Source organism: Lathyrus oleraceus, chromosome 4, assembly GCF_024323335.1.
Source record: "Lathyrus oleraceus cultivar Zhongwan6 chromosome 4, CAAS_Psat_ZW6_1.0, whole genome shotgun sequence".
Classification (NCBI taxonomy): Eukaryota; Viridiplantae; Streptophyta; class Magnoliopsida; order Fabales; family Fabaceae; genus Lathyrus; species Lathyrus oleraceus.
The window spans coordinates 94,059,830-94,073,641 of NC_066582.1; the positions used below are offsets into that span (position 1 = coordinate 94,059,830).

Genomic DNA, 13,812 nt, shown 5'->3' on the forward strand with positions numbered 1-13,812 from the left:
TGCTTGAGAAGTAGTCCACTTTGTCAACTATGCTTGATTGACATTGACTTTGAAGTCTTGATCTTGCAGTTGAACCTTGAGGTCTTGAGCTCCTGAGATTCAGTATATCCAATATAGCTTGAGCATCATGGACTTTCCCAATCAAGTGATCAAAGGTCTTTTGATCACTTGAATAGGCTTGAGGGATTACAACACAATACAAAGGATTTGGTTGACCAAATTGACCTTTGGTTAACACTAATCAGTGGGATTCATAGAGATTGGCTAGGCTATGTACAACCCTGAATGAATTAATCAATTAATTGAATCAAATGGTTCAGCTTAGGGATCATGCAAAAAAACAGGATTTCTAAGCCCTAAGGGCAAAATAGTCAATATGCCAAAAAATGAATTAATTAAAAAATTGTTTCCTAAAATCAATATTTAATTAAGAACTAATCCTAATTATACCTAATTATGCAAAAAAAAAATATAAATATTCTAATTATTCTAATTAAACCTAAACATAGCCTAATTGAGATTAATTAAATTCTAAAAAATTTAATTAAGACTTAAATTTCTACTTATGAACATTCTAATTAAAATGCTAATTAACCTAATGTTCTAAATCTAATTCTAAAACCTGATTAATCTCTAATATCTTAATGATCTAAACTAGTTATCATGATAAAATACAAAACGATCATGATTAAATACAAGATAAATGGGCCTTAAAAGATGAAAGGGGTGCGGGCCCTGATCAGGTAGTGTTGAGTCCAGAAAAATAAAAAAGATTCGCTTGGGCCTGGTTCCAGGCCCAATTATGGATGATGAACCTAAGGGGGGTGTATTCTATGAAGCATGTATGCATAGAAAGTTTGGGCTGAGCAGCAAAAGAGGAAAAGCGCTTCTGCAAAGAAAAATTAACAAATACGAAAGAACACCACCAAGCTAAAAACTCTTATCCAAAAAGCTCAGAGCAGCAACGCGATTTGCACCTTCGGTTTCACGAATCATTGCGTTTTTTGGATTGCATCTTCAGAGTTCATCCTCACGTTTCATCGTAACAGCTCGCATTTGTTCTTCGCATCGCATCAGTTCGCATCCAACCTTAACAGTGTCGCGTTTCCATTGGTTCACGGCATTGCGTTTGATATCTTTCATGGATTATGTTTTGGATTCAAAGAGGTATTCAACGATTCGAAGCTTCATGAAATCAACAACAACTAACGAATTGTGGATCGAAGCGAAGACTCACCGGTTTCGACGCGAAGACAAAAACAGGTATGAATTATATGCTTCTTCTAATTCATCTTCTACGTACTTCTTTTGTTTCTTTGTGCTTGTAAGACTGATGCGTGCGTTTTTCTATGCGTGATTGATATGCGTTTATTATGCAGAGTGAGGTTCCGAATGTTAGTAATGGATGTTAGTTGGAAAGTGTAAAAAATGTTGATTGCAATTCTGAGGTGATTTGTTTGAATTCTGGTTATTCTGTTATGAACTTCAGTCTACAAGCTGTTAATTGGTTTACAAATGTTATAATTTATTGAATGGATATTAAAACATGGGATTATGTATAGATGAGTTTGACATGTGATTAGAATATATACTGAAACTTGAACTAGTCATGGCAGTGCTTAATGTTGTAGACACTGCTGCTGAAGGCAAAGCTGTAGACGGGACAGATGATGATGTCGAAGAAACCGATGGTGAGGCATATTGTAACTGGCTGTGATATAAATTTGATCGGAAAAAATGAAGTGTTCTTCATGCATTAAATTATGTACACAATGGTTATAATTGCAAGTTCACTCTTTGTTTTTAGATGAGAAAAAAAGTAGAGTTATCCACATTCACATCCTTGGCTTCCTTGACAGAACTACATCGTTTGATTACACCGGAACCATTATTCTCTTTCCGACTAATAGGTTCGATAGTATCATCGCATGGCTTGCATTGTCATGGTATTTTTATTGCATATGAATGTTTTGAATGGTATGATGAATGTTGGTGATCGACTGACGACACTCATTTGCAATGAAAGAAGCATCATGGTGAGCAGACATAGAAATCCTTCCAAGACCCTCCATTTTGTTCAACCTCTCAATCACATTCTGGTCATTCTTTCCTTTGATACCTACGCGCACTGCATTCTCCAATATCTGAGCATTGACCTCAGAAGGATATATGACTCTTTGAATTTAGGAGAGATTTGATGATTGGCTTTCACTTTACTTTATATGTTATAGATGTGTTGTAGAACCTTAGGCTTGATTTCAAATGTCACTTGATTTCCATGGGACTATACTTGAAATAACTTGAATGTAATGACTTATTAAAATGTAGGGTGAAATAAACAATTATTTGAATTAACTAATGACATTTATTTTATTTTGTTCTTATGCTAGAAATTAATTAACACAAAAACAAATTTGATATTTTGAAATAAATATTGAAAATGTAAGCTTAATTATCTTTTTGATATAAGTTAAAAATGCAAAAGATGCGAAAATGCAAATGAATTTTGAATCAATTGTTCACGAATCAGTAACAAAAGTCAACTAAGTCAAACTTTGACTTTTATTCCAAAAGGTGTTGATGGTGATTTGATGAACGGATGAATATAAAGTGCAGATGAAATGATTGGCTTGGATAAAAAAATTGGTATGAATATGCAGATGAATGATCGATTATGTATGCAGAGGGATGTAGCAATAAGCCATATAATATTGAAATAAGTAGGGTAAATTTTGGGGTATGGCATATGGTATGACATGATTAATGTGTTATGGCTTGGTTTTGTGGGATGTGTAAACATGACCAAGTGAAATAGGCTTGAAGAAAGTTAGCAAAGGATCATGGACATTTGATGGATCATGGAAGAATGAAGCAAAAGATTTAGGGTTTAGGATAGTCAAGGTAGGTTAGTTGACTTTGGTCAACTGGTTGACCAAAAAGTCAACAGTTGACCAAAAGTTAACTTATATAGAAAATGGTCATTTCTGTGTAATTGTGCATGTATGGACAATTTGATGGTTTGTAATAGATGGAATTTGGTTTATATGAATGAAATTGATATTTGAATTGATATGAATTAACTTTGAATGAATTGTATGGATTGAAATGATATTGAATTAACTTAAATGGATTGACATGAACATGTTTTGAATTGAATGGACTTGAAATGGATGAAAATCCAATGTTAGAAGTATAGTAACTAAGACCTTAAAAAACATGGATGGGCAATGCCATGAATGAACCAAAGATCCATGGACAAAATCACCAAGGCATTGAAAATGGCATGAAGTGGATTTGGATGCCCAATGACCAGATGAAATGATCACGAATGAGACAAGTGGAACTTATGGTGCCATGAGAATGGGCTTGGACCAAAGGATGCCCTTAAGCAATATATGAACATGTAAGGACTTGAAATGACTTAATCCAACCAATGAAACCTCAAGAATAAGAACAAGTGGGCTTTTGAATGAATCTTGGCCAAGCAAGCATAATGGATGATAAGGACTTAGATGGAATTAGGGTTAGGTGTACACCCTATGAGTGGTAGTCATAATTAGGGTTTATGAGGCCATGATCAAGTAGGAATCCCAAACCAAGGTTTTGCTTCACCAAGAAGCCACAGTTGAATCTTCAATGTCAAGCACCACACAAGCATCCAGAGATACCTCCAATTAGGGTTTGGTTGACTGAGGAACCTCAAACTTCTAGGAAACCCTAGTTTCCACTAGGTGAAAGCACAAAGTTTGGAATCCAAGATACATGTCCTCATGTATTGGACCATGGCTATGCAGATGAAATAAATGACACAAGGATATGCATATGACTAGGGTTGGTGACCTAGATGAACATTATGAAGGGTAAGGTGAATTTTAGGGTATGACAGGCACTACACATGATAATCATAACTTTTGCACGTAGGTTCTGGGATCAATCTAGTCAATCCCGCGAGTGACCCTGTTTGGGAAGACTAACGATTGTTTTCCGAATTCTCAAGTAAATAGTAACCCAAGATTTTAAGAATAAAAATTACGTTGAAGCCAAGTTGACTTCACAAGCTAATGTTTGTTGCAAATAGTGGGCTTTGGCCGTTGAATCTCAAAGCCGAATCGAATAACTAGAATAAGAGATTAACAAGACCGCCTCTTATAATGTTGATATTCTAAAGTGGAAGTAGCAAATTGAAGAGTTATAGTCGAAGATATAGGAGGTTGAGAAAAATAAATATGAAATTAATGATGCTAACCTGGTTAGATTGGACGAGAGAGCTAAAATTGACCTTCACCACTTCGACAACATCAGCAATCTAGATATGGAGATCGAGGGATTGATTGGCATTGCCCAGCTGACCAACACCTGAATTGGAGAAGCCAAGGCTCACTTTGAGAGACTCAAATCCAATCTTCCATTTAACTTTGTAACTTCTGTTTACCTCTGAATCCAAGCTGATTCCAGATAGATCTCGACAGGAAACACTGCGTTGTGTCCAAACATCATTCGAAATGGAGTTGAGTTAGTTGATTCCTTAGGAGAATTTTGACAAGCACACAAGAATTTTTCTAAGGTCTTATGCTAATTCTTTGGCTTATGGCCTACATGATTTTTGATTAATCCAATTATAATCTTGTTGGCTCCTTCAACTTGGCCATTTACTTGTGCATAATAGGGTGTTACGCTAATAACTTGATCCTTGGTTCTAAAGCGAACTGCACCATCTTTCGACCAGTGAGTATTGATTCTTGGTCGGTGGTTATTGTTTGAGGGATTCCAAACTTATAAATAATATGATTTTGGGTAAAGTTTATAACCGCTTCTTGGTTGACATTAATCAAGGGTATGGATTCTATCCATTTGGGGAAGTAATTTATTCCTACTATGATATATCTCTGATGTTTAGATGATGGTGACCTTATCTCATCAATTAAGTCTAAAGCCCAACCTCTGAATGGCCAATGCTTGATTATTGAGTGCAATTCACTTGCTGGCACGTGTTGAATGTCTTCGCGTTTTTGACATTCTTGGAAACTCTTGGCGAATTCGATACAACCTTTTAACATGGTTGGCCACATGCTCTACGATGGATGTCAGAGATTGCTAAATAAGCCTCCATTTCAATTAGGCGTTTAAATAAAACGCCTTATGGATTTTTCTTGAATAGTTCATTCTCAATGATGATGTAACTTAAAGCTCGATATTTGGTATTTCAATTTGTCATTCATGTTGGGTTTTCTAATTACTCCATAATGAGTTTTCGTCAGTCATTCTTTGAAATATTGTCAATGGTAAAAATTTCAAAAATTCCAGAGTTAGTCATTTCTCTAAACTCTTATGCCCCCAAAAAATTTGTCGTTGACAATTATGAAGGGGGAAGGTTGGTCGAAATCATTTTTTCCCTCACTTCGATTAACTCTTCTAACTTTTCCTTTGAGACTTGATAGCCTAGAGCAATTTGTGCCAAATCATTTTCCTCTTAATTTTTTATTCTAGGAACATACCTGAAATTAAAATCATTAATTCATTTTGGGAGATGAAATGTACATTTCACCAATCCCCTAAATCCAATGATTTTAATCCAATAAAAGTCAAATCAACCTTGACCAAGGCCCAAACAAATAGTCCAACATCACAAGACAATAAAAATGGCTAAACATACTTTTTACACATTTAATCAATTAAAAATCAAATTAAAAATGCATTAAAATACAAATTAGTTTGGTCAAAACCTAACACCTCTTTAAAACACCAAATAAATGGTTAAGAGATTTATCCTTGGTCAAACAAGGTCAAAGGACCTTAGACAAAAAAATCATGATTTTTAAAAGTTCAGAAGTATTTTTAAATAATTAAAAATATGCACAAAAACATTTAATTCCTGAAAAATATCAAAATTAATCCAAAAAATATTTTTAATTCAAAAAATGAAAGAGAAAAATATTTAAAGATTTTTGGTGAAAGTCCCATATTTTTTGGATTAAAAATGAAATTAATATGAATTAAACAAAATAAATGATTAAATGAAAAATCAGAAAATAAAAATAAAATTCAAATAAACAAGGGCCATCAGATCTCCCTCATTAATTGAGGTGGCAGATCTGATGGCCAAGCGTGCGCTTCCATCATTTTCAGCAGTCAACACATGTACACGCGTGGTAATCAGGAAGAATGGCTCAGATTAAAACGTTGGACCAAGATCAGATGGTTCATGTCATGTCAACACACCACCAGAGCCCTAGCTCCGGTCATCTTCTCCGGTGAGGACCACCAGACTGGTCCAACCAAGACTTCATGAAAAATAAAAAATGAATACACTAATTTGAAGAAAAAATACTCAGGAACATGAATCTGACCTCCATTTCTTCCAATTCCAAGTATATTGAAAGATACATGGATTTGAAATTTGAGGTTCATGATCTGATTTGCTTCGATTTGACCTCAAAGCAACTCAACCTTGTTGCCTACATTGGTAGGACTTCAGCAAACCAAAAATCACAAAGAATAGTGAAGAAGTAAGACAGAATCGAAGAGATGAAGTTTCTGAATTTTTGCCTTCAAGTTGCTTCAAATTTACTTGATTTTGATCTGGATTTGCTTGATTCCTCTTCCTCTTCCTCTTGCTTGCAGTGATCAATTGAGATGGAAGGGAAATGAATTCTTGGAGTTTGAATTTCAAAATAGAAGGTGAAATTCAAACTCGATTTCAATGAAATCATCAATAATTTCTATGGAATGAAGGGTTTGAATCGTCTTGGCAAAGCTTGGTCAAGGTACTGATGAAGTTCTGAGCTCATTGCACTTGTATTTATAGCCAATTCAAATGCTTTCCACACACTTCCATTTGAAATCCAAAAATAGCAATTACATCATGCACTTGCATTGGCATGTACAAAGCCCAAAGAATGATTGGAAAAGGTCCAAATCATGCACATGTGATGCTGGAAGCAATGCATTAAGCCATGCAATGTTGGAATGAAATTGAACATGAGAAACATCCAAATGGTACCATGCATTGCACCCATGCGCAAGTCCTTCAATAATGATCCAAATGAGATGATTTTAGACGTTTTGGAAAGGTGAGATCAAGGGGAACAACTTTCATGTTGAACACTTTTCCATTTGAATCTTGTATCATGATGAATTTTGAGGTGGAAGTTTGGGAAATCAAACATATTTGAAAATTTTCTAAGTACCAAGTCAAATGTTCACTTCTTCCACCTTAAATAACTTTTGTTATGAACTTCAAATGGAAACAGATCATTCATCAAAGTTGTATCTATTTCAAACCTATTAAATTTGGTCACAAATTTGACCTCACTTGGATTTGGCATGAAGGAGTTATGTATTTTTGAAGTTGAGGAAAATCACTTGTTCAATGGTAATGGCCCAAAATGACCTATAATGTTTCCTCTTGGCACATGCATTTGCAAGTTTAATTTGAACTTATTATAAACATAAAAGCTGAAGAGGAAATCTTGAAGTTGATCATGGAGTTTTAATGGATTTCATATCATAAAAAAATTAGCAAGTTAAGGTCTTGGGAAGTTGACCTCCTAACTAGGGTTCAAACAAAATGACCTATAATCTTTCACCATGAAAAATGACTTTCCAAGAAAAACTAGATCTAGACTTCAACATGAAAGTTGTTTGGAATGTCATTATGAGTAACTTTGATCTTGTAATCATTTTCATATGACACAAATTCTAGGAGATAGGGTCTAGGGAACCCCAGTTTTGACTAGTTGATTTTCCCTGGTCAACCAACATGAATCGTCTTGCTAGCTTGACATTATCTTGATTTTTGGGACTCATGGAGGATCATATATGTATAATATGATGTAATATGAAGTATCCCTTGAAATATTTGATCAAATGATGAATAAATTTGTTGAGGAAATCACACAAGATACCTAGATGAATTAGGGTTTCCAACGCAAACAAACTTCAAACTCTTGATGATTTCTTGATCAAAATGATATGTGAAGATCATGGAGAGCCGTATATGATATCTAAAGTTAATGTGAACCATCTATTGATTAGTATCCTTGCACTGAGGGTCTCAAACCCTATATATGAGTTTGATGGAGCATAGGTGAGCACACACACTACATACAAAAGAGTTAAACTATACATTGACATAGTTTTGGTATTTTGGTTAGTAAATAATGAAAAGCAAAGTATGATACAATCAAAAGTGCTTGGTGATCTCTCCTAATACAAACCCAATGAATGAAGGGTAACGAGGATGCCAAGGTGTGATCCCAAAGCCAATGCATATGATGAGATATCATAAGGGATCTTAGGGTTTAAATTGGGGTCTTACAAAAAGGTTTCATGCATTAAAAACTAGTTTTTATATGAAAAATAGGTATATGTGTCGACACATATATGCTATGAGCTGACATATAGAAGAAACATTTTCCTATGTATCGACACATACGAGTTACAGGTCAGCACATGTAAGTCATTTTTAAAGCATGTAACTTCTATTTGATGTGCCGCCTATACATGTAGACACATGCATCGTATGTGTCGACACATGGCTTACATAGGTCGGGACATGCATTAAAAATCTTGAAAATTTGCATTATTTTCTAAACTTCTTGAATTCCTTTTGCTTCATACTTGCGCACATATATATACTTAATAAATGCATCATTTCTAGTAAGGTTCTAGAGTAAACCTACAGGAAACTGGGATTTCAAATTTTTCATTTCATCTTCAACCTACATTTTATGCATACACACAAATAAACTACACATAATTTTTCTTTGTTTGGGTACCATATAGGATCAGTGTTGTTAACGTCTAATTTAGGTTGTTAAATTGTAAATTGGATTGAGATCTTTGAGGGTTTAAAATAATAAAACCAAGTTGGGGTTTTCCTTCAAGATCAATTAGGGATTTGAAGGTTTTGGACAAGATTACACAAGTTGGATTTGATCGAGTGAAAGCTTTGAAGAATGTGGGATTCTTACAAAGGAGTAGCGTGAGATAGTGGATCATCCTGGGTTACAACAATTCACATTTTGGATTCGATCAAGTGAAAGCTTTGAAGAATGGGGGTTTCTTGCAAAGGAGTAGCGTGAGACGGTGGATCAAATTGGTAATTTTTTGTGACTTGATCAAGCTCAGATCAAGGGAAGAGAAAGTGTTAGAATCAACATCAAACATAGGGTTTGTAGTGTTTGATTGCTATATTTCTCTTATAAACGAATTTTGTAAAGTAAGGTTAAATTTCATTATCTCAATTCGAGTTCGATTTAAGGGCAGACGTACCCATAGCGAGGCCGATTGGGGAATTGCATAACCAAATCCTTGTGTATACTCTCTTTATCTCTTTTACGTTTCATTTGCAAATTGTTGAATTCATCGATTGTGTGATCAATATGTTTGGCTAAACTTATTGATAACCTTTTGAAAGAGGTTTCGTTGAGTTGATCACAATCTATTAGATTGTGATTGGATTTTCAAATCAACAAATCCATACAAAATTCTAAACAAAATCGATTGCACACAAGGTGTTCGATGATTTGTCTCAATAACATTTTTGGGTATTTTGTCATTGGGAATAATCTTTACTATTATAATAACATTAAAGTGATTATGATTAAACGTATTTTGATTATTTTGTTCTCATTATCATATCCGAGCTTTTTGATAGTGGTTTGGTTTAGACGATTCGATTCGGGTCACTTCCACTAGCCGTTAAATTTTTCAAAACAACTTTTGTAAAGTTTTTAACTTGGGATCTATCACCCCCTCTAGATCGTCGCCTATTGTCTAACACAAATTTATCCTGGATTATCCCACAAAATGAGAGTAGTCCAGTTCCCTTGCACTTCCAAGGGATTTCACTATAATCACAACTGATTATAAATGCTCAAACACGCAAGTAAGAGACTTCTAATGCTCAAACACACGAGTAAGATACTTCTAAGGCTCAAGCACACAGGCAAGAGACTTCATTTTCTCAAGCACACAAGAAAGAGACTTCTTATAATCTAACTTAAAAGATTGTTTGAATATTACACTTGATATACAATCAGACGTATAAATAAAATACAACTAAAAAAATCTTAAGACTTATGAATTTCTAAAATATATAAATGATAAGAAATTATAAATTAAACTTGTGTTTTGGTTTGACAGAGTAAAAACTCTTTTTATTGTCAAATATTGGTTATCTTTCTTCAAGTTTCCAACTCCTTATATAGAGACACACAAAAAAGTCGTTGAAGAGAAGAGCTGGCACAAGTGAGTCTTGGAGAAGCTTGATCATAGACGTTAGAATATTATTTGATATGCTTAACGTCGTTGAAAAGATATTTGAAATCAATTTGCTTCAAGAGGAATTATGTGTTACATCTCAGTTGTATGTGTAGATTTTTGTTTGGATCTGCATGTGATCAGAAGAAGACAAATTGCACTATGAGTCTTATAATGACTTATCAGAGTCTTCTAGATCTTTGCGTTGGCTGACCTCATAGTCTGAGAACTTTAGAGGAAATTGACCTCCTTCAGAGTCTGAGCCTTCAGAGTATGGATCTCAGGTTCTGATCCTTCAGAGTCTGAGTCTTCAGAGATTTACTTTCTTCAGAGTTTGGTCTTCAGAAGTTGACCTCCTCCATAGTTTGAGTCTTCAGAATCTAGTTCTCAGTTTCTGATCCTTCAAGTTCTAGATCTTTTAGCTTCTCTTTAAATGTTCATTTCAGTATCATTACTAAGTTTATATAAAAAAATTTAGTTTATGATCCTGCACACTTGAACATCTATTAGTATACCCAATTGTTTTTTAAATAATTTCTTATTATCAAAACCTTATGGTACAAACCAATTTTATTCCAACAACTTTTATAATAATAATAATAATAATTATTATTATTATTATTATTATTATATTATAAAATTTTGCAAATCCTAAAAACACAACTCTTGCGCCGTTATAAATCTAATTTTATAACTCTTGACAACACAACTCTTGTGCCATCATAAACTCTAATGCAATTCATTTATACCATCAAGATTATAACGATCAATTATTTAATTCGATTAATTAAAAGGTCATTGCTTCACCATACTAAAGTCGAATTCCGAAGTAGATGAACATTTATTGTTCAAAAGAATAACAATAATTACATGATCTAATTGATGAAACAGAAACAATATATCCAATATACCATCATCGCACCAGAATTACTTATATCATATATAAGATTGATCAATCATATTGTGTAACTTATCAATAATCGATGTATCATTGCTTCACCATACAGAAGTTGGATTCCGAAGCATAATCAACATCGATTCATCCAAATCATACACGATATAATGCCAATATTTAATTAGTCAATTATTATTTAATTCGTTATGTGTTTTAATCAAATTAAATCATAAAGTACATAAAATACATAAAATAATCACCTATCACTACAAAAAACCGTGTACATTGTGGCGATTATTTTAAGAAGATTGTGGCAGTTTCAACCCCATAATTAACAAATACGACGTTTTGTAAAACGCCATAAATTTGGCTACCGCTAAGAAACTTATGGCGGTTAGCAATTAAACGCCGTACCAACCGCCGCTATATACATAGTTTAAACGGGCAGTTTTTGTTTGGAAATAGTGGCGGTTTTAAACGCCCTATATTTCGCATAAAAAATATCATGTCCGTTAAAACCGTCAGAATTTCCTAATAATTACATTCGCATTAACTGCTATATTTTTCACATAAATTATTTAAAAAAATATTTTAAATATGTTAAAATAATTTAAATTTTTCAATTAACAAACATCTATTTATTTCACTAAGTTGCCTAGTTAAAAAACATATGATATAAACTATGATCTTCATTCAATTAGAGTCACAGTCACAACGTTCAAATGTAATTTATATCCTACAAAAAAACAAAGGAACAAAAAATTCAAGGCAAAGAAAAAACTACCTATTTAGCTGCATTCTCAATCCTTCGTTATTTTAATATTTGACTCTCTAACATTCTCAAATCATCATCATCTCTGATGATTACTCCAACATCATCATTAAAGTCATCTTCCTTTTCGGCTACATCATCCCATTCATTGTCAAGTTCTTCATCATTAATTGTGCTATACCCGGGAATGGGAGGGAAATCTTCAGTGATTGCTTCGTCCCTCTTTACCAAAAGATGTCGAATGACTCTTTCATCTTTGTCCAACAAAGTTTTAAACTCGTTGATAAATTTCACATCCAACTTGAAATTAATCAAAAAGTAGTGTGCATTATTACTTTATGTATTTTGTAAGAAAACCTTCTCATGGCCCAATCTTTGAATCTCCCCACACTCTTTATTTCTTCTCCCTCAAAAACTCTGCCAATGATTGATAAAAATCACAAAAACAACCAAATTAATCAGAAGTATGTTTTCATTAAAAGATAAAGAAAAATTAGAATGATTTTTTCTGAAACACAACAATACTATAGTGGCACTATTTTTTTAACAACAATTTGTTCTAAATAGTGTATCACATAACAATAGCGATTTGTTCAAATTTTGTTACGGTATATAAGGTACTATAGCCGTAATTTTAAAAACACTAGCATGAATGCCATGTTGAAATGGTAACCTAATGAACTCATTCTATAAAATATTGGAAAAAAATGTATGCGAAGTCGCAAACGGTGGAATATTACCTTGAACTTTCTCATTGACAAATGTAACTTGTTCTTCATGCTTGTCATGAATTAAGTAAACAATCTCGTAGTGGCGCACTACATAGGCAAAGAAGTAGAAAATTGTGAGATAGAAGATGTTATTTGCTCTAGAAATATAGATAGCTATAATAGGAATCCATACTACTACATAAGATGTTTGCGTTGAACAAACATATGTATACAAGACTTCACTCATTAGAACATGAGCCATGTTACTTCATAACATGATTTAAATCACTGTTGTTATTAGTTAATAGTTTATGACAGACTATTTGTGAAATTCTTATAACAATGGTTTCATATCATCTCTAACATAAAAGAAGAGAGAATTGACTTACATAATTCAACATCCATATCAGTTTCTGCTTCAAGTACCAATGATTCATATATATTTCCTGTAAATCAAAACGATTAAAAAAACAAACCCAACGCATTGATGCAAAACCATTAATCCTATCATGAGACTAGAGCAAGTAAAAAATCTCGTAGCACCGTGCGTCCCTTACGTGGCCGCAATCATAGATGTTATCTTGCAACCATGTTGCAATGACGTTACGGTCTCAAACAACCATGTTACGACGAAATCTAGTCGTCAAGCAGTCTGTATGTGTATCGAAAATGCAGCTATAATGCTGCCCGGACTGACTGTGAATGCTCTTGTTGGCCTCCCTAGTAAATGTGGGGTTAACTTTCCTAATAATCTTGGTCCCTCCACTGGCTGCAACAAGTATGTATATCTACACCATTGATCATGCTAATGTATTACACAAAAACACCAAACTAACTTTTTTATTCTTGTGATATTATTAACAAATTATTAAAATGTAACATTACATAATAGACGAATTATGCTAAAGTATGACAATTATACTTTATATACTATTATATATTATTTTTCTCAGATAAAATGTGATATTACATATAAGACATTACATTTAGAAACCAAATGTAGGTTAACCTATAATGAAATGATAGAATTGAATAAATATTAAGAAATTTGATTGATGTAAATCATATTGTTCAATAATCATCATGGAACTATCAAGTATATTACTGGAAATGAATACAACAAGAACAAAAGATGCAATAAGGATAAAAGAGATGATTATTGTTGCCAACAA

The 13,812-nt window shown here is 33.4% G+C and overlaps 2 long non-coding RNA genes across 2 annotated transcripts; one reads left to right on the forward strand and one right to left on the reverse strand.

The window, feature by feature from the left end:
* Window positions 1–880: 880 nt before the first annotated feature.
* LOC127073611 (uncharacterized) lies at window positions 881–1,753 on the forward strand. Its single transcript, XR_007785812.1, has 2 exons — window positions 881–1,263; window positions 1,380–1,753. It is a non-coding gene; the product is annotated as an uncharacterized LOC127073611 (long non-coding RNA).
* A 10,146-nt stretch (window positions 1,754–11,899) lies between these two features.
* Window positions 11,900–13,519, reverse strand: LOC127135237 (uncharacterized). Its single transcript, XR_007808475.1, has 3 exons — window positions 13,030–13,519; window positions 12,671–12,748; window positions 11,900–12,347 (listed from the first exon to the last, which is right to left on the reverse strand). It is a non-coding gene; the product is annotated as an uncharacterized LOC127135237 (long non-coding RNA).
* Window positions 13,520–13,812: the final 293 nt, after the last annotated feature.